The 17371-nt window shown below is 51.1% G+C and overlaps 1 protein-coding gene across 1 annotated transcript in view; it reads right to left on the bottom strand.

The window, feature by feature from the left end:
• ANKRD33B (ankyrin repeat domain 33B) overlaps nt 1-17371 on the bottom strand; it is a 70914-nt gene that overhangs the window by 52909 nt on the left and 634 nt on the right. The window lies entirely within an intron of this gene.

The raw sequence follows: 17371 nt of genomic DNA, 5'->3' as shown, positions 1-17371 counted from the left end.
CAGTGCTGAAGACAAGAGCCTCACAGGACCTGACTCAAACTCACTTCTGAGTCCAGCTGGGTCTCCTTCTCTTGCCCCTCGAACTCTGGTTGCCCAAGAATGGCCTTCTCTCGTTAAGGGAGCTCACCAGTCCCTTCTGACCTCTCCTGCCAGCCCCCCCCCCCCATTTCATTCTGCTCTTGCCCTTCTGGCCTCTTGGTTGTTCCAGAACATTGCAGGTGTTCCCACCTCACAGCCCTTTGTTCTTGAGGCTGCTCTTCCCCTAGACAGCAGCACCGCAAGACTTTCACTTCTGCCCTGGCTTTACTTAAAGGTTCTCTCCTCCGCGCGGAGGGCAAGTTCTGGACGTGTGCACTCACACCCTGCTTGCTTTCCCATTTCTCCTCAGCACCCACCCCATGCTAGGGTTTTTATGCCTTTTTTGTGATGGTCTTGTGTACTGTTTCTCTTTCCCAAAAGTACGGGAGCTCCGTCTGAGTAAGGATTTCAGTCTTCTGTGTTCTGTCCTCCGGTCCCCAGAACAGGGCCCACTGCAGCCCGTTCGATAAATATTTGCTAAATCAACGAATCCATTAACATGAAAACAAGGTCACCTCAAAACTCAAGAACCAATCTCAAGAAGCCTATTTCATGCAAATAGTCTTTATAGTTTTCTTTTTTTAAAGGAAGAACTGCAGCCCAGTGTTTGCTCCAAGTGTCATTAGTTAATAAAAACCCCCTGAAATCAAAACCAAACGCGCAATTTACTTGACAGAATGCACATCACAAAGTCTCACCAGGCATGAAATGGGTCATCTCGGGCTCCTCGGAAGCTTCATCATCAATGAAGCTTCCACGAGCATGTGGCGGCCACCTCCAGACCTCCTCCCAGCCCCGGACAGATCATCACGAAAGGCAAACTCTGTGAAATTTGAGTGGATGCGTCATGCCTCTTGCCGCTCGTCTCCTCATATCACAGTTTTAAGAGCACAACTTGTCCTATTATGAGTATTTTCCGAGAGGAAAATGAAGTGTAACGGCAGGTGTCGCACAACCGCAGACACTCCGGCGGAGAAACGAAGAAGTGTTTACAGGGCTGAGGGCGGCAGCGACGGGCTCCCTTCGTTTGATGGACAAGGAGCAGCTCGCAGGAGCCGGGAAACACGATTTTCCAATGAAGCCGTGTGAAGTTTAAAAACACTGGGCAAGACGTTTGGTGAGTAAGAGGCAGAAGAGAGCAACCAGGTGTGCCAAATACTATAGATTCCTGCACGACCTCAGGAACTTCTCCATGTACAGTAAGGCACCTGCATACTCACCTTACTCTCTATCTCAGAGATCGTCCGCTGGGGAGTGACTCTATTCCCTGAAAGAACATTTGTCAATGTCTGGGGACATTTCCGGTTGTCACAACTACAGAGGGGAGGAGAAGTTTCCTACTGGTAGGGCAGGGACACCACTCAGCATCAGGTAGGGCACCAGACAATCCCCCCAACAAAGTACTACTTGGGCCCAGCTGTCAGTAAGGCCAAGTCTGTTGGCCTTGGGGGAGGCGGAGAAGCCTCGACATACTTGAGACCATTTGTGAAAAGCCCACAGGTAACATCCTCATCGAAGGGGGAAAACTGGAAGCTTTCCTCTAAGGTCAGGAACCAGACAAGGATGCCCGCTCTCACCGTTTCTACTTGACACAGTTCTGGAAATAGTAGCAAGAGCAATCAGACTAGAAAAAGAAATAAAATGCATCCAAATAAGAAAGAAAAAGATGATGATTTCTGCAGATGACATAATCCTATACATAGAAAGCTCTAAAAACTCCACCATAAAAAATGGTTAGAACTAATAAATGAGTTTGGTAAGGTTGCCAGATACAAAATCAACGTGCAAAGATGAGTCACACTTCTTCAGCCTAATCAAGAAAACAATCGCACTTACGATAGCATCAGAAAGAATAAAATGCATCAGAATAAATTTAACCAAGGAAGTGAAAGGTCTGTATGTTGAGAACTATAAAACACGGATGAAAGAAACTACAAAGAAACAGAAAGATACCTGTATTCATGGATTCGTGTCATTAAAACATTCTCACTTACCCAAAGCAATATCCAGATTCAGCGCAATTCCTATTCCAACAGCATTTTTAACAGAAACAGAAAAAAAAAATTCTCCATTTTGTATAGAACCACAAAAGACCCCAGAAGCAGCCCTTGAGAAAGAAGACAACACTGAAGGCATCCACTCCCTGATTTCAAATGATATTACAAAGCAATAGTAATGCAAACAGTATGTTTCAGCACAAAAACAGACGCCCAGATCAAGAGAACAGAGCCAAAAAAAAATTCAAGGGTGGTGAGTCGACTGATTTTCAACAACACACACAAAGGGGAAAAGACAGTCTCTTCGTTAAATGATACCGAGGAAACTGGATATCCACACGCGAAAAAATGACATCGGATCCTTATCTTAAACCATCCACAAAAATCGCCTCCAAGCTGATTAAAAACTGGAGCGTATGACCGAAAACTGTAGTTGTACGCATTTCAGAATCAAGGTATAGAACGGACAGCTAGACACGGTTCCCCAGTCTTATTCAAGAAGCAGATACAAACCACCTACTATGGGCGCCAACCTCTGCCGGGCTGAAGAGGACATACACTGGAAGACACGGGCACTGACACTCCCCCTCACGGAGCCCAGCACGCCGAGAGAGAAAACCGTTCTACAAACGAGCTGCAAACCGTGCTGAGAACCCAGACAGAAGCCGCCCCGGGAGGAGGCACGGAAGGAAGATCCCAGCAAAGGGGCCACCTGCGACCGCCCTGCGGTAAAGGGAGCAGAAGGCAGAGCGTCCAGGGACAATAAGGATCTGCCAGGGCTGGGAGGGACGGCAAGTCACCCCCGTTCGGTCACCTTACTGATGCAACAGGAAATAGGAGAAAATCAGGCATTTGGAGGCTTCTAGTAGGAGAACTTGAAGGGAGAGCTTCGGAAATGCTGCTACTATAGGAAAAGCCACATGTATGGACACAAACTGGGACGCGGTGGCAGGACAGAGTGGAAAGTGGCAAGATGCCGCAGGGGTAGGGAGCCGAGGGGGACGTGGGGGGACCAGAGAGGAAGTCCAGCATCTGTCTCTGCGGGATGTCGCAAAGCCCCGGAATACAGCACTATGACCCCAAAGGAAAGTGGGAGACCAGCACGGGACTGTCCATTATTTAGAAAGGGACTAGATGCAGGAGATGGGGGAGGCGGCCTGCAGGGTTACAACCAGGGGCACCTAGCCCCATGGCGACATCCAGAGCCGGCTCCGGAATTCGCAGCCTGTGTGCAAAATGAAAATCCTGGGCCCTGGGTCCGAATCATTAAGACTTTCCAGACAGCCACAGCAAAGCCTGACACCCAACAGGGGGCCTTCGGAAGCACGAGGCCCTGGGTACTGCACAGGGTGCCCACCCACGAAAGCAGCCCCGGAGGAAGCAGCAACAATGCCAAAAGCTGGAGGGCGGTGACGCACTGTGTTTCAGACATGTCAACGAGATGCTGGGCGAGGGCTGGCACAGGAACATCCTGCAGATGATCTCAATGCAAGTGCGACTCTTGGGAGAGCTGTCCAGGGCTGAGAGCTGGCGTCAGCAGAACAAGCCTGGAGGGGGCTCTCCCGGGCGGCAGTATTCCTAAGGCGATGTGTGAGTCAGGGCTCTCCAGAGAGAACCAGCAGGGGATACAGACACACAGAGATGTATTTTAAGGAGCCCGTCATACAAGCATGGGAGCTGGGAAGCTGGAAACTCAGGCAGGAGCTGATGCTTGTCTTGAGGCAGAATTCCTCCCGCTCCAGGAAAAGGGTCAAGTTTTCGTTTTGAAGGCCTTCAACTGATTGAACTCAGCCCACCCACATTCACGGTGGTCATCCCCTCAACGTTGAGTCACTGCAGCTGGTAACCACATCCACGAAGTACCTTCACGGTTCACAGAGACTGGTGTGCGATTACGTAACTTGGTGCTATGGCCTCATCCAGTTAATGCATAAAAATCACCACCCCAGGGAGTAGAGAGACAAACCCATGGAAAGAAGCTCAAGAAATGGGCCAAAACAAAAAGGAAATCAGTATAAGTCCACGTGAGACCAGGAAGTGAGCACTGGACAAGAAACCCATGGGGTCGGGGCGCCTGGATGGCTCAGTGGGTTAAAGCCTCTGCCTTCGGCTCCAGTCATGATCTCAGGGTCCTGGGACCGAGCCCTGCATTGGGCTCTCTGCTCAGCAGGGAGCCAGCTTCCCCCTCTCTCTCCGCCTGCCTCTCTGCCTGCTTGTGATCTCTGTCTGTCTAATAAATAAAATCTTTAAAAGAGATCCATGGGGTCCAAGGAGGTGGCCTCAGTGTGAATGATGCCCGCTGCAGAGCACTTCTTGGGGGCTCAAGGCATCTGGGGGTTCCCAAGGTCAGGCCACTGTCAGACTCGTGCAGCAGATGGCAATATGGGGGCTCTGAACCCCAGCAGAGCTGTGCGCTGCCCTGCACCTGGCCCAGGCCTGCCATCCCCACCTTCCTCCCGAGCGAGGTCATTTCCCAACTCGGACAACAGAGCCCAGAATGCTGGGGAGGGCGGCGCAGTTTCTGTGGGTGGCTGGGGGTAAAGAAATACGAGCTCCAGGGGATGGGAGCGGCCCTCGGAATGGATGTTTTCACAAAAACGGAAAACAGAGCCGGAGGGAGAGCTGCAAAGCCAAAGGTGGGAGTGGGGGGGGGGGCCACGGGGGCGGGCAGAACAGCCCCCACAGCCTTGGCAGGGCCCTGGGAGCCGGCTACAAAACTGTCCGCCCTACATGCCTCCGGCCTTGGGAAACAGGGCTCCAGGACACTGTCAGACCCAACCCACTGGCAAGTGAGTCTGGGACTTGTTTGCTTTGGGATTTTATCCCCTTGTTGATGAGGAGGGTTCCAAATATGCCGTCACAGGAGAGAAAGAGCAGCAGAGAGGGTAAGACGGGAGAGGCCATGCCGGCAGCAAGGGGCAAGAGCCGGAGGGGGCTCAGGGGAGGGACACCCAACCAGCCTCACAGCTATCCCTGAGGCAGGAGCAAGAAAGGGGTACGGGGCTGGACACTCTTGACAAAAGCCAACTCCCTCTTCTCTCCAAAGTAGAGCCCGAGACACGCTGCGGCAGGAGAGGGACCCGTCCCGGAGGAACCGAAACTGACCAGAGAGGTCCGCGCCGACCACAGCGGTTCTCAGGAGTGAGTCGGGGTCCCCTGGCGGGTGGTGGAACACAGGGCGACCCCGCCCCCAGAATTTCAGATTCAGGCAGTGTGGAGTGAGTCCCCAGATGCCACTGACGCTGCTGGGCTGCGGCCACACTTTGCAGACCTCGGTGACAGGTCAGCAAGACCAAGGAGGGATGACCAAGGGGTCAGTTGGGCTTGATGCTCCGTGTGAAATGGGCCATATGCAGGGCTTGGCACACTTGTGTGAAAACCTGAACTCCTACCATACATTGTAAGTCATAGGAAATTGACGGCAAGACGGGTGCACCTGTCACCCGTCTCGCACATCTTGCACGGGGCACTTCCTGTGGTGAAATGAATGTTGTACTCCTTTATGGGGCAAAAGGTCAAGAGATGCAGTCACAAAGTGACAAGGATCTAGTTCTTCTTTCAAGAACATGTTATAAATACTGTAAGCGGTTAAAGGAGATGAGTGGTTGCCTAGGGCTGGAAGGGTGGGTTGGGCAGACGGTCACAGCTCGGCGGGTACAAGCTTTCTCTCCCAGGTGACGTCTGCATACATCTGTGAACGTCCCCAAAACCACCAAACTGTCAGCTCTAAGGGGGAGAATTGCATAATGCGTGAGCTACGTATCGATGCAGCTGTTGCTAGAATGTTCTCTTTTCCTCACTCTCCCCTTCAGATGACTTCCTTTTAGTCCGCATTTGGGGGATTTCCCATCACTTACAACTTTCAAGGCTTCAATTAGCTTTCATTTAAAAAAATTTTTTTCTATTCCTGGACATTCTGGGACAACATCATTATTTAATTTTTACTCATGTAAACATTTTTTTTTTTTCAATCACCAAATTTCAGAATCCTATCCTTTCAGAGATGGAGATCATCTAGATGTGAACCCATCCGTTCTCCAGGAGAACATCCCAGGCTTTTTTGGCGTGGAAGCCAGGCAGGTGCGGCTGTAGCCACATATTACACAAATAACCAAGCTCTCCTGCAAGGGGAAAAAATATTTTAAATGCAGTTTTTTAAATTCTTCAGGGATTTCATGTATTAGGAAATCTTCGGAGTGTGATTAGATCAGGAGGGTGGAGCCCCTTGATGAGTGTCCCCATAAAATTCATGCCAGAGAGCGCCTGCCCCTTCTCCCACGTTGAGAACAAGTGAGAAGACCGCCCGCCGTGAGCCAGCAGAGCCAGGAAGCAGGAGCCCACCGGGCGCCCATCCCACCGGCGCCTCATCTTGGACTTCCAGCCTCCAGCACCGCGAGCAGGGGATGCTGGTGTGTGGAGGTCACACGGTCCACGGTGTTCCGTCACAGGAGTTCAAATAGGAGTCCAGCATGTTTTAACAGCAAACATTGGGGTATAGCCATTTCTTTGAAAAATGAGCTTTTTCCATTTCTCTGGAGACTTTTTTCTAAAGTAAGCACGTTACTGATAAGGAAATAGTCTCTATGCATTTGCTAAAACTCCTGTGTCCAAATCAAGCCATTTGCAAATAGGTTGATGGAAACTGTGAGATGCAAACAAACGGTTGCCGTGAATTTTTGAGTTAGATTCAAAGGGCCCTTGCACTGAAGTAACATTAGGGAACCTTTCAAAATAGGTTAGCAGCATCCTAAATATTTGGGGAACTGATAAAATTATTAGCAGAATCACTGTAAGATATTGCTTTTAACAAAGAAGATAGGGGTTTGCTTTTTTTTTTTTTTTAATAACTCAATACACTTGTACCTCATTCTAAAACCAATGGATTTAAATGTTTACACCAAAGAAAATTTCAAATTTACCAGGGAGTTCACAGCGCATTTTAAGTAACTGAATTTTTTAGAGAAATGTATTTATTCCTTTTCACACAAGGCCATGGAGATTCAACCCTCCTCTCCAGGACCTCCCCGAGGCCCAGGCGCTCCCCTGCCTCCCAAAAGTACCCTCAAGAAGACACACCTGCCGGGACGCCTGGGTGGCTCAGTTGGTTAAGCAGGTGCCTTCAGATCAGGTCATGATCCCAGCGTCCTGGGATGGAGTCCCACATCGGGCTCCTTGCTCGGCAGGGAGCCTGCTTCTCCCTCTGCCTCTGCCTGCCACTCTGTCTGCCTGTGCTCGCTCTCTCCCCCTCTCTCTCTGATAAATAAATAAAATCTTTAAAAAAAAAAAAAAAAAAAAAAGAAGACACACCCGCCATGTGTCCCATCTGGGTGACAGATCTCTGGTATGATTTAAAAAATAACCCAGTCTAGGGGCACCTGGCTGGCTCAGGCAGTGGAGCATGCAACGGGGGTCATGGGTTCAAGCCCGACGCTGGGCACAGAGCTTGTTTAAAACAAAACGAGTTTAGGTGACTAAATTTAGGCACATGCTGCCTTCCCAGTGGCAATCCCCGCCGCCCCCAAAATATAAATTAAAACCACAGCTGTCTTCAGCACATGACTGCAGTCCCTTCTGCTTCCATTCATTATTTTGTTTTTTAAGTAGGCTCCACGCCCGGCGTCTGGAAGCCGCACAGACTGACCCTCCCGACAGGAGGGGGCAGGGCCAGGCCCTGGGGCACACCGGGCTCCACAAGGTCCAGCACAAGTAGAAAGGTAAGGAAAGTCCGGAATCCGGGACCCGACCGACCGGGGCTTGTTGACAGAACATCACGGCAGCGTTAGTCGGGGGGACGTCCCAGGTCAGGCCGGGGCTTTGACTCCAGCACTCTCTGCGTGAACTTGGACTCGAAGAAAACACTGAAGAAAGAAAAAGGTTGGTCCTGACGCCTGGTGTCTGCACCATCTTTCCCTTCCTCGAACTGCTCTCCCTCCTCGTGGCTCCTGAGTCGAGGTCCTGCCCACGCTCCACCCGGCCTCAGAGCTCCGATCCGTCCCCCCACCCCTCCCCGGGAATGGAGACTCGGGCTCCACCAAAGTGCTCCCAGGATGCACCGGGATGTGGTGGCATCCACCCCTATCATCTGCACCCATGACAAAAATGCCACTTTCGTTGAATATAAACACTCAACAAATTGTGACCACAAGAGTCCTCACCAAGCAGGGGCGCCTGGGTGGCTCAGTGGGTTAAGCCTCTGCCTTCGGCTCAGGTCGTGATCCCAGGGTCCTGGGATTGAGCCCTGCTTCAGGCTCTCCGCTTTGCAGAGAATCTGCTTCCCTCTCTCTCTCTGCCTGTCTCTCTGCCTACTTGTGATCTCTGTCTGTCAAATAAATAAATAAAATCTTTTAAAAAAGTCATCACCAAGTAGACACACCGTTCTCTTGCTTCTCCCTTATCCCTTGCTTAAAATTCAAACAGCAGGACTCGAAACTATCTTGAGATTAATTCGTCACGGAAACAATAGTTCCACTTACAGAGCACCCACGATGTGGCACGCTGAATACAGAAGTTACTGATGTACTCGGCCCAGAGCCTCTGGGCATTTTATAGATTGGGGATGTAGAGGACATCCAGGAGCAAAAGATCATGTGACTTGTCCAGGATCACGTGACCAGCCTAAGCCTGCCATCTGGGGCCACCAAACTTGTTTTCTAAGAAAAGTTCCAGAGCTCTTCAAACAAGGGTATGTGCCAATCACCTGAGAGCTGTGAAAAGTGCAGACTGCGGTCCATTAGGTCTTGGGTAGGGCCTGGGATCCCGAACCTGGGAAAAGCTGTCCTGTGATGACAGTGGTTCGAGCATGTCATATTCCCAGCAGGTGCCATTCCCAACCTATGAGCCAGGTCTGATCCTGCTTTCGTTTCTAAGAGTCGATCTGTTCATGGTGGTAAGGCTACAGGTAAAAGGTAACGCATGCCTTCATTTAATTTTCCAATTTTTTATGGTGGTAAAACAAACAAAGTATTTCCATCTTAACCATCTCTAAGAGTTGCCTTCCTTCATTTCACACTTGTGATTTTGGAATAGCCACAGACCTACAGGAAGCTTTCCATTCTGGCTTTCCCCCCCCAGTGTCAACATCTTACATGATTACAGGGCAAGTGCGCCACCACGAAACAGCATTGCTGCCGTCCAGAGCTGCTGGGTGGTAGGTGGGCCGAGGGGTCCTCTGTCGTGTAGACATGTCGTGTTGACCACCGCAGTCCAGATGCAGGGCTGGCCATCACCACAGGACCCCTCCTGATACCCTGTTAGAGGGGCACCCCCTCCTCCTCTCCCTGAAACCGTACCCCAGCAACCTATAAGCTGTTCTTCGTTGCTACAACTGCCTTAGTCCAAGAAGGTTACACCAATGGACTCATCCAGCGTTGACTCTTTTGAGATGGACTTTTTTCACTCGGCCTAATTCCCCCCACTTCCTTATGTATAAACCAGCTTCACGCACCTTCCTTTGTCTCAGAAAATGGACTACGGTAAATTCACTCATCGGCCTGTCCTAGGCGGCCCCCCAAAACACAGCTCCTGCCCCCTCCCCACCTCCTGCCCCTGCCTCTCTCAGCTGGAATGGCCCTCGCTCAGCAGGTGTGGTATCTAGTCCAAGAGTTAGTTAAATCCCAGAAGCAGAAGCCGGAGAGAAATACCTGACTCCATATCCCATCGCTTTGCCTACTTTGGACTGAACTTATTCAGAGCCGACATAAATACGCCTTGGGAAGCATACATCTGTTTCTGTTACTTGGAAATGGCTCTCAATCCCACGGCTCCAATCCAACCTGGCTGCCAAGCTGACTGTCACTGGGGATTTCACATCTACCTTCATCTCCTCTCTCTGACTCGGCAGAAATAAGTAAAATTCACCTTCAACGGTCTTTCAAACGTAAGAACACTGCTTGAAAACAGTCTCTTTTATGTACACACACACTGAATGACATCAAGGACTCTTACCAGCCTACTTCATCTTAAAATCTGACCTCCTGAGAACACACACACACATGCGTACATGCACACCTGCACACACCACACCTATACTGGCATTCGAGTAAGCTGTCTAAAAAAAGTACTTCCCAATCATCTTGAATGAAACATTTTTTTTTTAATTATTTATTTGACAGAGATCACAAGCAGGCAGAGAGGCGGGCAGAGAGAGAAGAAGGAGGAAGCAGGCTCCCTGCGGAGCAGAGAGCCCGATGTGGGGCTTGAACCCAGGACCCTGGGATCATGACCTGAGCCGAAGGCAGTGGCTTAACCCACTGAGCCGCCCAGGTGCCCAAACATATTTTCTTTGATCACATATTTTAAGAACTTAACTACAACCTTATTTCTTTTAATTAAAAGGAATTACATTTTATCTTACGTATGGGAACTGTTTGACTCGCTTGGAGAAATCACAGAATATCACATGGTTGTAATTCAGAATTACTGACCCAATAATGGGCTAGAAGGCCAGTCTCAAGAAAGTTCAAAGAAGTATCAGAGAGACCATAGGCTCTGAATCAGGTTTTAAAAATTTATATAATAAAGCTCAAAATATACATTTTTTAAAATGTTACATGTAATTCTAAATAATTTCTAGATCAAAAAAAAAAAGGAGAAAAGAAATCCTAAGGTAAATTAGAACAGAACAATAAGAAAACACTGTGTACCAAACCTGGGGGAAAGGCAAAACTGATACTTCAAGAGAAAAATTATAGGTAGAATAAACCCAAGGTAAGAAATAATTTTTCAAAAAGCAGAAAATTGACGACAGAGTAAAGAAGCGGATCCACAGCAAAAGTCAACTCTCCGATAGGACTGACTAGATAGGTATTTTCCGCATTTGTCACCAAAGAGAAACAGCACAAACTCAAAAATATAGAAAAATAGGATATAAGACAGTTGACAACAAATATTAAAAAGAGAACTCTACAGAAACTTCAGACTCGTGACCTTTAAAACTTGGGAAAAAAATAGGACACTTCCCTAGAAAAACAGACGTTACCATAATGGACATTGGAAGAAGAGAAAATCTGCATTATCCTATAAGCCTTAAAGAGTTATTGACCTAACGGCCTGGATTTTAGTGATTTACTATTAGTTAAATAGCACTTAGAGGAGCGTTCCCTAGGTCACAGCCACATGTAGCCCAAGCTGCCACGCAGAATCGCTTTGAATACTTTGCCTATTAAATTGATACAAATGTCAGATGAATAAATGATATTCCAAGAGTTCATAGACCCTGATTTCTATAACACTTCTCCCTCAGTTTTCCTTTACAACAAGCACAGGATAGAAAAGAAATCAGATGCTCAAAATCACCCAACCACTCCCCCATTTCTCAAGCACAGATGGGAGGGGGGAGGGCAGAAAGCTCAGAACCCCCTTGGAGAAGCCCAGCAGGGTTCAAAGGAGCAGCAGGGGCTGGCCAGGGGTCCCTGCAGCACCCGGCTCTCCCGACGCCCTAGATTCCCTCTCCTCTGAGCCTCACTTTGTTCTACTACAAAAACGTGGGAGACCAGGCGCCTGGGTGGCTCAGTGGGTTAAAGCCTCTGCCTTCGGCTCAGGTCATGATCTCAGGGTCCTGGGATCCAGCCCCGCATTGGGCTCTCTGCTAGGTGGGGAGCCTGCCTCCTTCTCTCTCTCTCTGCCTGCCTCTGCCTTCTTGTGTCCGCTGTCAAATAAATAAATAAAATCTTTTTAAAAATAAAATAAAATAAAATCCCCTGACAGTGGGAGCACCTGGTGGCTCAGTCAGTTGGGCATCTAACTCTTGGTCTGTTTCCACTTCTCAGGTCAGGTCAGGCTCCCCGTTCAAGGGGGTCATCTGCTTAAGGGTGTTCTCTCTCCCTCTGTCCCTCCCTTCCATGCTCTGTCTCTCTCTCTCTCTCTCTCTATCCCTCTAAAATAAATAAATCTTTAAAATCCTATGGCGATGGTCTTCCTAAATTTCTGAAATCTTCATCCACAAAAACACAAAAAGCAGCATTAAAAAAACCCTTTCCGGGGGCACCTGGGTGGCTCAGTGGGTTGAGCCTCTGCCTTTGACTCAGGTCATGATCCCAGAGTCCTGGGATCGAGCCCCGCATCAGGCTCTCTGATCAGCAGGGATCCTGCTTCCTCCTCTCGCTCTCTCTGCATGCCTCTCTGCCTACTTGTGATCTCTGTCTGTCAAATGAATAAATAAAATCTTTAAAAAAAAAAAAAAAAAAACCCTTTCTGGAGAAAATGAAAACAGACCTTCGGGAGCAGGTGGCTTCCTGATGCTGGATGGTCAGGACGCAAAGGCTTTCGGTACCCTCTACTCGGGCACCCACCTGAAACGTTCCTTCATAAAACTAAATTGAAAATAAACAAGTAAGTGCTCAGCATTTTTGGTGAATAATATCCTTTTACAAACAAGAGCAAACTCCCCCTTAAGAGGGCATATCAGAGCTTGGCCTTGTGACTTTGGTCAGCAGAAGTGACCACGAACCTCTTGAAACCCGTACCCTTCCCTGGAGAACAAGCCCAGGCCAGCCTGCTGGAGGAAGAGAAGCCATCGGGGCAGAGTCAGCCCTAGACAAGACCTTCCCGGTCCTGCCACCGGCAGCCGACTCCAGCCAAACGACCGCCCAGCCAGGATCTCCACTTCGCTGTGAATCTCAACCTGTCCTTAAAAAATTAAGACCTTTAGGGCACCTGGGTGGCTCAGTGGGTTAAGCCTCTGCCTTCGGCTCAGGTCATGATCTCAGGGTCCTGGGATCAAGCCCCGCATCGGGCTCTCTGCTCAGCGGGGAGCCTGCTTCCCCCCACTTTCTCTATGCCTACCTGCCTCTCTGCCTACTTGTGTGCCTACTCTGTCAAATAAATAAATAAAATATTTTTTAAAAATTAAGTCCTTAAAAAAAAAAATGCATGGGCCTCTCTACCGCTGCTGGGCCCAGAGGGATGCCCCTACGCCCACCGCCCCCCAGGCCCCACCCATGGTCCACGGGGAGGAAGAAGCAGACAGACATCTGCCACCCGGCCTGTCGGCTTGGGCTTCTGTTGACCGCCTTCTCCGCTCCCGCCCCCCCCCAGGCTCCCGTCTAACCCGCTCATTCTCCCTTCCTCGCCCCTCCCCCACACATCAGAAATAACACACTAACACTCATCCCCAAGTAGCAGAGTCAAGCTCCCAGCCCACAAGCTCCCCAGGCTTGATGGCCCTCAGATCTACGGAGACCAGAATTCACTTTCGATCATCACTTCTAGCCCCATTCTAAGCACACACAGTGCACGAAGCCCGAGGCCTGGGGAAGGCAAAGTGCTGGCTGGGTGTGGATTCCCAACAACCTGATTTCTCCTTGTAGAGAAAGGGGATTCCAAAGTTTATCAGTCCTCCTGGGGCATTCGAAAAAAACAAAACAAAAACCAAACACCAATTTTTTTTTTCTTGTGTGTGTCAGGATAAAGGTCGTGGTCACTGCTACAAATCTATAAAACATAAAGCGCCACCCCCCACAAGTAAAGAGAGACACGCCCAAGCTGGTGTGTGGCGTGGGCTTGGGCTGAGCCTAGAGAGCACCTGCGGGGGCGGGGCCTCTGGAGAGCCCCTGGAACTTAACCACCCACGAGAAGAACGACATCAAGAAAGGAGGGCGATATTTTAAATTTAGTGTAATTGGACCTAGTTTGGTTCAAGAGCTGTCTGACATTCGAACTGCCTTTCTACAACAGTGCAAGCAGCACAAATGCGTCCGTTTGGTTTCAGTCCTGTCTCCAGAGCTGTCACGGCCATCGAGGTGAATCTCGGGAGATAATAACAGGAAGAGAAGAATTAAGAAAAAGAATCATGGCAGCTTTCACGGTCCCCAAGTCAGAAGGAACAAAACGACCGTAAATCTAAATGACAGCCAGAGCACACTTTGAATGTTACTGGAGAGAAGTGTCTGACAAATATTTACATGTTGCATATTAAATCATGCAATCCTCTTAGAGCAATAAATATTTTAGAAGAAAACTGGATGCTGAGCCACATCCAAGATCCCACCCATCTCAAGGGCCAGGAAAGAACACATTTTCTTAAACAAGACACATCGGAGCCTTAGTTACTCAAATCAGATGAAACATCTGTCAGCTCAGGCAGAACTGTCTTCTCAACTGACCGGAGACGATTAGTTCAACAAATGTACCCAGAAATCCTTTCAAAGCCTTTAGAGACATTTTTCTCATAGGAAGCTTGCTGTGGGCAGAGCCTGTGAGCTGCACTTTCTGTTGATGGAGCAAGTACCTTCTGCTCCACCAGACTTCTTTTTAAGGCTTTCTGTAAAGTTGTGACTATCCCTAATTGTAAGAAGCTTATAAATCAGGCCCAAAGGGCTTATGCCTCAGGGCCTTTGCACCTGCCGATTTCTCTGTACCCCTCTGCTCCACCAGACTTCTCGCTAAGGCTTTCTGTAAACTTTTGACTATCTCTAATTGTGAGAAGCTTATAAATCAGGCCCAAAGGGCTTATGCCTCAGGGCCTTTGCTCTTGCCGATCTCTCTACATGGATCACTTTCCCCGCATTATCTTCTCTACATCTTGGTCAAATGTCAGCTACTCCCTCAAATGACCACTCTCAATCCCTGGAACCAGTAGAATGTGTTTACCCACTGGAGGTGCTGCAGGCTAGACTGGGGTAAGACAAAAGCCCACCATGAGAAGGTGCCCCTGAGACAGGACCTGAAGGCAGTGAGTGAGGACACTTCCGCCCCCAGGTTGAACAGTGTCACGAGGAAACCAGTTCTACTTCCCAATCTCCTGTTTCTTAGCCAGCTCCTCTGGGCCGGCCTCTTGCCACCAGACCCGGCTGGAGCTCTCCAGCTGTGGCTCCCGCAAACCTTCCTCTCTGTAGCACAGTCTGCCACCACCTAGTTGTCTCGGCTGGCTGACAAGAATGTCCTCCCTCCACAGTCCCCAACTCTTTCCTCGCTGGGCTCCCAGGATTGTCAGAGCTCCCTGCATTGGAAGACACTTGCTCTGCATCTCTCCAGACTGCCTTCTGGGGCCCTGCCTCGGGTTCTAAGCACCAGGCAGTCTTCCTGGAAGACTATTACTGAGTTCTCACCTCAAACAAAAGGTCAACTCTCAAAAGCAAGGACTGTTGGATTTCTCTCCAGTCTCCTACAGTACCTGACCATTGCCTAGCACACAACAGGTCTGCAAGAAGTAAGTCCGCAATGACACTTGGCCCCATTTGCCACAGGTCGCGCACTGGCCCTTTACAACATTTTATTCGCAGTTTTTATAGGAAGATGGAGGCTGTTTGGCCAACAGAATCTAGGAACCACTGGAAGAAGAGAAGCTCTGGCCTCCGCCCTGCCCCCACTAACGCACAGAACACAGGACTTGCTCCTTCTGGTCGGAAGACACAAGAGCCCAGGAGTCTTCCCTTTGCCAGCCAGGTACCATTTCTCCAGCATAATCTGGCGGGGAGCAGAGAGGATGAGACCCTACACAGAGCAACAAAGAGACTCTGCAACCAAGGGGGAAAGGCAGAGAGAAAAGGAGCTTTGCCTGGCAGAGGGGAAAAGTCCTGGAGGACGTGTTTCTTCAGAGCCCGCAGGAGGCTGCCGAGAAAATAGGAGGGGATGGTTAACGAGGGCTCTGTCAGTGTCACGTGCATGAGGGGGTTTCATGCTCAGGACCCTGTGAGGTTCAAGTAGGAAACCAAGGCAGAGAGGCTGGAACCTGTTCTTCTGTCCAGTTCCACTGCCCTCCCCAGACCCTAAACTGAGGGAGTGGCTTTCAAAAGTAGCCCAGAAACGCCCCTAGCCACCACCTGTTCATATCATTCTCAGATGGCTAGAATGCAGCAGTCCCCAAACTTTTAATTTTTTCCCCCAAAGGAAACATCATTAAAGCAGGCCCAGCGGAGCCTCCAAGCTGCTCCCCCTCTGCTCATCCCAGCCTCCTGGAGACCCCACCCCCTCACCCTGTTCTTCCTGATCTTTGCTGGGTTTCCTTAAAAGCCGGCCTTACTACCTGCTTTGGGCCAGAGAGGTTTTCTATCAACACCTGCATGTGAAAACTCACCTTGGCAAAAGCCAAAGCACAGCGCAGAAACAGCCCCAGCAGCACCCCCACCGCGAGGGCAGAGGCAAGAAGAGGCTGCGCGGAGGGGGGCCCTACCACCACCAGGCCTCCGGGCCAGCCCCGGGACACACGACACCAAGCACAAGTCGCTTCCCTGCTGTCAAATGCTGTGTCAAGTGGAGCCGCCAAAGTGTGGAAGCAGAAAGCGATCCTGGCAGGCTCCAACATGACTAAGCCCAGCCCAAAGCGCAGACCGAGACACACCACTCCGCTCGGAGATCAACGAAAGGCACAGGGTCCCCGAGTTCCCGAGTTCAACCACCTACGTCCTGTCAGCCACGGGTTCTGGAGCGAAAGGCACCTGCACTCCCCGTTCGTGCGGGGCTGGGGCGGCGGATCCCACGGGACCCGGAGACCGCGACACTCCGGGGAGCAGCTGCCGCTGTCCACCCAGACAGACGGACGGGCGCTCGGCCGCTGGGGTCCCTCTGCGGTGTGTCCCCCCGCCCCGAGTGTCTGGTGGGTTGTTCTGCGAGCCAGGCATTCTCGAGTCTTCGAAAGCCAACTTTTTCTTCCCTTTTCCAAATGTTTCCTGCTGAGTCCTGACATAGACTAACGGATCCCTCGTGCCTCCCTCCACCGCCCGCCATCCTCGCTGCCCTACAGGGAGGGAGTCTGCGCTCCCACCGCCGCGCCCGCAGGCCCTGCTCCGGGACCCCACCGGCCGCCGCTCGGGGCACTGACCACGCGGGCGGCGAGGTCGGAGACCACGCCCTCGGGGCGCCGCCGAGCTGGGGGCTGCGGGGGGGGGGCGGGCGGTCCGGGAGGAAACTCCGACTGCCGGGGGCCCGGGGGAGCCCGTCCGCGTTCCGGGCGCGCAAGAGAAAGGGCAAAGGCAGCGTGAGCGGCGGGACCGGGGGTGAAGGCAACTGGGGTTCCGGATAGGACGGACGTCGTCCCCGCGGGCAAGGAAGATAACGGCCGGAGGGGGCCCCGCTGTTAGAGACCCGAGGGGTTTCCAACCCGGATCGGAGCGCGGGCCCCCGGGGGTGGGGGCGGGGGGAATTCTAGGACAGGAGGACTCCGGGGGCGGGAACCGAGGGGGAGGCGGCCGGCGAAGACTCGAGACCAGCGGCGTCTCCCGCGGCGCTGTGACCTCGGGCCACGCTCCGCACCACCCACCCCCGCCCCTGCCCAGACCGGGACCCCAGCCCGGGAGACGCAGGGCCGCCCAGGGCTCCGCACGCGCCGCACGCCCAGCCCGCGACGAAGACGCGCGCTG

The sequence above is a fragment of the Mustela putorius genome, unplaced genomic scaffold (genome assembly GCF_011764305.1).
Source record: "Mustela putorius furo isolate JIRA1106 unplaced genomic scaffold, ASM1176430v1.1 tig00000589_pilon_pilon_pilon, whole genome shotgun sequence".
NCBI lineage: Eukaryota > Metazoa > Chordata > Mammalia > Carnivora > Mustelidae > Mustela > Mustela putorius.
Note: the sequence above shows the minus strand (reverse complement) of the source record. Positions and strands in the feature narration are given on the sequence as shown.